Source organism: Glycine soja, chromosome 3, assembly GCF_004193775.1.
Source record: "Glycine soja cultivar W05 chromosome 3, ASM419377v2, whole genome shotgun sequence".
NCBI classification, from domain to species: Eukaryota; Viridiplantae; Streptophyta; class Magnoliopsida; order Fabales; family Fabaceae; genus Glycine; species Glycine soja.
The window spans coordinates 15,223,300-15,230,334 of NC_041004.1; positions in this window are offsets into that span (position 1 = coordinate 15,223,300).

Genomic DNA, 7,035 nt, shown 5'->3' on the forward strand with positions numbered 1-7,035 from the left:
AGGGTGGGTAATCGATTACAAGGCTTAAAAATGAAGACAGGAGGCTAAGATGGTCTCTGGTAATCGATTACCAGGCTTGAAAACGAAGTCAGGAAACTAAGGGAGCCTCTGGTAATCGATTACCAGTCTGTGTAATCGATTACACAGAGGAATGGGTCACTGGTAATCAATTACCAGGTATGTGTAATCGATTACACAGTGCATTTTTGCAGATTTCATGTTCTGAGCTGTGTAATTCGAGTTTAGCCTCTGGTAATCGATTACCAAGTCTGTGTAATCGATTACCAGAGATGAGAAGCCTTAAGATACCCTTTTACTTGCATGCAATGGTTATGAAACGTATTGTGCGGCGGCACAGTTAGATTCTTGTGAAAGAGTCTACCCCTTTCTTTTCTTTCTTGTAGATCGTGATGGCGGCGCAGCTAATCCATGATCGAGTAGAGATGGAGTGCCTAGAGGGAGCTTGGGAGACCCTCGAAGGCAACACGAGGTGCCGATTTTGGGGCACCATTCGATTTACGGCGACTTCTTTAGCGCATCCAGATGAGCCCGGACGGACGCTTCAGCGCACGGTGGAGTGGATACTACCCACGCCTACACCATATCGTCTAGTAGAGCCAGTCCAAGTGATCGAGGTGACGTCATCCGAGGAAGACCCTGAGGAGGATCTGGAGGAGCTACCTCCTGAGCCTGCTGTGGATGCCCTTGACTTTCTAGAGGGTGATGAGGATCCACTTCTTGAGGTGGATTCTCCCGAGGAAGTCATGTCGGTATCTAAGGCAGACTCTACGGAGGATAGTGGCCCGGGGGAGATGGCGATCAACGGAGGCTCTTCATCATGGTGGACAGCTCTTCGGACTAGTTTTATATACTTTTTGAGGGTGGGTGTATCTAGGACTGACTGTTAGGTTTACTCTTTTGTTTTTGTATGGGTAGACCTGATGTATAGGAATTTGATGATTGTATACATGTGGCTGAAGCCACCACCATGGACACCTTTGCTCTGGATGACACTATGTATTTTGTAAAACTCCCATATTTTGGACAGCTTTAAATGATGAATGCATTTATGATCGATCTTGTTATTTGAAAAGAAAGCATTAGCAACTTTATTTGTAAAAGAGTTTATCGACCGTATTTTATTCTTTTATTTTCACGTGATGACCTAAAGTAATGGCTGGTATATTCTTCCTTTTGAAACAGCAAAATAATTTAGAGAATTATGAGCAGTAAGAAAGAAATGACTCCGAATAGAGTTGTGAACTGGCCATTCAGGACTTTATAGTGAGGATTTTCCTTCTACACCTAGTTATTGTGAAAAAGAGAAAGTTATGTAAAGGGAAAAGAAGAAAAAAAAATTTACCATGGTTTTTGTTATTTAAATTATTACTATTAAACCATTCATTAATTTAGGGATGCCACAATTGGTGGTATCAGAGCAAAAGTTGGATTCTAGTGAACCTGTTATGGTCTTGCTGTGTGAATGTTGTGTATCTCTGAAACTTGGAAGTAGGTTTCGGGGAGTGACATTAAGTCACACATTGTGTGTATTTCTGCCTTCTTGTCTTGAGCATGGATGTGTGACTGATTCATAGGGTTGTTGTGTGTATAAGTATGTATAAAGAGAAGGATGTTGTTATAACTGTCATAGCCTGTGTGGTACATTCTCTCTTTAGGATTTCTTGGGTGCTAATAGTTTCCCTACAGGATAGGTATGGCAGGACGTGGTAGGGATCAGAACCGTGATGTCCTTGACTGCATCACCGCTGTGCTGGAAACTCTAGTGCAGGAACGTGATGTGGAGCCAGCGGAGTATCGGGGACTCATGGCTTTCCGTAAGAACCACCCGCCAAAATTCAGTGGAGACTATGATCCGGAAGGTGCTAGGTTGTGGTTAGCTGAGATGGAAAAGATTTTCGAGGCGATGGGTTGCCTTGAGGAGCATAAGGTCCTTTATGCAACTTTTATGCTCCAAGGGGAGGCCGAGAATTGGTGGAAGTTCGTGAAGCCTTCGTTTGTTGCACCTGGACGCGTGATTCCTTGGAATGCCTTCAAGGACAAGTTCCTGGAGAATTACTTTCCGCGAGATCTCAGGAAGCGGAAGGCGAGGGAATTTTTAGATTTGAAGCAAGGAAACATGTCTGTTGGGGAGTACACGGCTAAGTTTAATGAGCTTCTGCAGTATTGGCCTCAATACCAAGATGCTCGGAATGAGGAAGACTTATGTGCTCAGTTTGAGAATGGGCTTCGGTTGGAGATCCAACAGGCGGTTAGTTATATGCAGATCACGGATTTTAATCAGTTGGTGACAAAGTGCAGGATTTTTTAGGACAAGATGAAGGAAAGGCAAGCTAGAGGCGTTGGAGGACCTCAGAGAAACCATCCCTTCAGAGGAAATAGTAACAAGAGGATGAAGCCATATGCTAGCAACAAGGGGAAGCAACCTATGGCTACCTCCAACATGAGCCAGTCAAGGGGGACTGGGGTACAGTGTTTTCAGTGTGGAGGACCGCATCTTAAGAGAAATTGCCCACAGCTCCAGCAGACACAGGAGAACCGTTGTTATGTGTGTGGCAAGGTGGGCCATTATGCTAGAGAATGTAGGGTGACCGGGAGACCGACGGTAACTGCCAATTCAAACACCGTCAATCGTGGACCCACTAATTCCACAAGGAGCGGTAATGTTAGCAACAACAACACTAGTGGTGGAAGACCAAAAGTACCCTATCGGGTATTTGCTATGAGTGGTTCAGAAGCGGCTGCCTCCGACGACTTGATACGGGGTAAGTGTTTGATTACTGATAAACTACTAGATGTACTTTATGATTCAGGTGCCACGCATTCTTTCATATCTCATGCATGTGTGAAGAGGTTGGGGTTATGTGCGACGGAGTTGCCATATGATATGGTGGTGTCTACTCCGACGAGCGAGCCTGTAACCACCTCTCGGGTGTGTTTGAAGTGTCCCATAATTGTTGAGGGTCGATCTTTTATGGCGGACTTGATTTGCCTACCTTTAGCTCATCTAGATGTGATCTTGGGGATGGATTGGTTATCTACTAACCATATCTTTCTAGACTGTAAGGAGAAGATGCTAGTGTTTGGTGGAGATGTAGTTCCAAGTGAACCATTGAAAGGGGATGCGGCCAACGAAGGAACGGGGGATGTTCGAACTTACATGGTGTTGTTCTCTATGTATGTGGAAGAGGACACTGAAGTTAGTAGTATACCGGTGGTGGCAGAATTTCCAGAAGTTTTTCCTGATGACATTTGTGAATTACCACCTGAGAGAGAAGTGGAATTCATTATTGATTTGGTGCCTGGGGCGAATCCAGTGTCGATTGCGCCTTATAGAATGTCTCCGGTGGAACTAGCAGAGGTGAAGGCATAAGTACAGGATCTTTTGAGCAAACAATTTGTTCGTCCAAGCGCATCACCGTGGGGAGCGCCGGTCTTGTTGGTTAAAAAGAAGGATGCAAGTATGAGGATGTGTGTAGACTACCGGTAGTTAAACAAGGTCACTATCAAGAACAAATATCCTCTACCAAGGATAGATGATTTGATTGACCAATTGAGGGGAGCAACGGTATTTTCAAAGATCGATCTGCGATCGGGGTATCATCAAATCCGAGTTAAGAAGGAAGATATCCCAAAGACTGCGTTTCGGACTCTGTATGGGCACTACGAGTATTTAGTCATGCCATTTGGAGTGACTAATGCTCCGCCTATTTTCATGGACTATATGAACCGTATATTCCATGATTACTTGGATCAGTTCGTGGTTGTGTTCATTGATGATATCCTAGTGTATTCAAGGAACAAGGAGGAGCATGAGAAGCACTTGAGGATTGTGTTGCATATCTTGAGGGATAGGAAGTTGTTCGCCAAACTGTCGAAATGTGAATTTTGGTTGGAGAAAGTGCAGTTCTTGGGGCACGTGATTTCTAAGGACGGGGTTGCGGTGGATCCGAACAAGGTGGAGTCGGTTATGGAGTGGCAACAACCGACAACTCCGACGGAGGTTCGAAGTTTCTTGGGGTTAGCTGGTTATTATAGAAAATTCATTGAGGGATTTTCTAAATTGGCATTGCCCCTAACTAAGTTGACTCGTAAGAACAAGAAGTTTGTCTGGAATGAGAAGTGTGATCAAAGTTTCCAAGAGTTGAAGAGACGGTTGGCGACAGCTCCAGTGTTAATTTTACCCGACCCTAAGAGGCCATTTGAAGTGTATTGCGATGCAAGCGGGCAAGGCCTGGGGTGTGTGTTGATGCAAGAGGGAAGAGTAGTGGCTTATGCTTCACGTCAATTACGTCCTCATGAAGTTAACTATCCGACCCATGACTTGGAACTAGCAGCGGTGGTCTTTGCCTTAAAGATTTGGAGGCATTATTTATACGGTACTCGTTTTGAAGTTTTCAGTGACCATAAGAGTCTCAAATACTTGTTTGATCAGAAGGAACTCAATATGAGGCAACGAAGATGGATGGAGTTCCTCAAGGACTATGATTTTGGTCTTTCCTACCACCCGGGAAAGGCTAATGTAGTAGCCGATGCGCTAAGCCGGAAATCTTTACATGTTGCGACTATGATGAGTTTGGAGCAGAGATTGATAGAGGAGTTCCGAGATTTGAATCTAGCAATCGAGATGCGACCCAAGAGCTTATTTGTGGGAGCGTTGCAGATCACCAATGAATTCGTAGATCACATACGCGAGGCTCAAGAGAATGACCCGTTTTTGCAAGGCAAGGTGTTAGATGAAATGGGGGATAAGGGTGTGGAGTTTGAGAAGGACACAACCGGGTTAATTAGATTCAAGGGGAGGATATGTGTACCATCTTTAGATGATTTGAAGGTTAAGATCTTGGAAGAAGTGCATAAAAGTCGTCTTAGTTTCCACCCAGGAATGACTAAGATGTACCAAGATTTGAAAAGAAGTTTTTGGTGGCATGGCATGAAGAAAGATGTGGCTGAATATGTAGCAAGATGTTTGACATGTCAAAAGGCTAAGGCTGAGCACCAGTGACCATCAGGAGAATTGAAGCCATTGGAAATTCCGGAATGGAAATGGGAGAGCATATCTATGGATTTTGTATCTAGTTTACCCAAGACTAGTCGTGGACATGATGCTATGTGAGTCATAGTAGATCGACTCATCAAATCTGCTCATTTTATTCCGGTGAATATGAAGTATAGAATGGAAAAGCTAGTGGAGTTGTACATCAAGGAAGTAGTAAGGTTGCATGGAATTCCATTCCAGTATTGTATCTGACAGGGATCCGAGGTTCACTTCGCGATTTTGGACAAGTCTACATGAAGCCTTGGGGACAAAGTTGAAGCTTAGTTCAGCTTATCATCCTCAAATAGATGGTCAGACTGAACGAACTATTCAGACTCTAGAGGATCTACTTCAGGCGTGCATTATAGAGCAACAAGGTAGCTGGATGGATTGTTTGCCATTGATTGAGTTTACTTACAACAATAGCTACCAAGCAGTATTGGTGTGGCTCCTTTTGAAGCTCTATATGGACGAAAGTGCAAAACTCCTATTTGTTGGTATGATGATGGAGAATCAGTACTTCTTGGACCTGAAATGCTACAACAGATTAACGAACAAGTGAAGTTGATTCGAGAGAAGATAAAAGCATCTCAAGATAGGCAGAAGAGCTATTATGATAGAAGGAGGAAGCCACTAGATTTTCAGGAAGGAGAACATGTGTTTTTGAAGGTTTCTCCCGTAACCGGAGTTGGGAGAGCTCTCAAGGCTAGGAAGTTGACACCCAAGTATCTAGGTCCGTATCAGATTTTGAAGAAGATTGGGCCTGTAGCTTATCATATCGCTTACATCCGAGTTTATCGAATTTGCATCCTGTGTTTCATGTCTCTCAACTGAGATGGTACAACCGGATCCATCACATATACTTGCAGTGGATGAGGTACAGGTGAAGGATAACCTTACCTATAAAGCACAACCTCAGAAGATCACTGACCGAAGAATGAAGTCGTTGAGAGGAAAGGAGATCGCGTTGGTGAAGGTGCAGTGGGGAATCGATGAGGGTGATTCTACATGGGAGTTGGAGGATAGGATGAGAGAATTGTACCCAAGTTTGTTCATAGAGTAGTTAATTTCGGGGACGAAATTCCTAAAAGGGTGGGAGTATTGTAACTCCTGGAAATTTCTACCCCGAAATTTTTGGAAACGATGTATTTTGAATGATTATATATATATATAAGTATTATTCAGTGTATATGCATATATGTTCTTGGTAAGGGTAGGAATAGTGGGGGCAAGATACGCGGGTTAGGCTAATTAAGGAAGAGAAATCCATAACTGGGAGGTTATGGGTTAATTCTTAAGTAATTAGTTAAAAATCATCGTTTTGCGTGCGACTTAGAATTTAACGAAACCAACCTCTGAACCACGCTCGGGGTTTTATTCTGAGCGTTTTGATATATATATATTGCGTACTTTCGAAAACTGGCTCCGACGGACGCAGAGAAACACGAGGAACTCGAACCAGGGAAACGGCACGCAAACTGAGGCAGGATTTTAGCGTTTCAAAGGTCATATTTTTCTCACTTTTGTGGCTGAGTATGTGATGCAATCCTACCCGCAAGGGCATTGGATAGAAAAACTCCAAGTAGATTGGGCAGAGATGCAAGAGAAGGCCTAGGGTTCTTATGAGCCTTAGGGTAGATTTCGGGCCATGGGCTAAGTACGAGCCACTTATCTTTGTAAATATTAGATTAGGTTTCATTATTTTTGGGCCTTGTGTTTAGGGCTCCCATGTATTACTTGGATCAGTTCGTGGTTGTGTTCATTGATGATATCCTAGTGTATTCAAGGAACAAGGAGGAGCATGAGAAGCACTTGAGGATTGTGTTGCATATCTTGAGGGATAGGAAGTTGTTCGCCAAACTGTCGAAATGTGAATTTTGGTTGGAGAAAGTGCAGTTCTTGGGGCACGTGATTTCTAAGGACGGGGTTGCGGTGGATCCGAACAAGGTGGAGTCGGTTATGGAGTGGCAACAACCGAC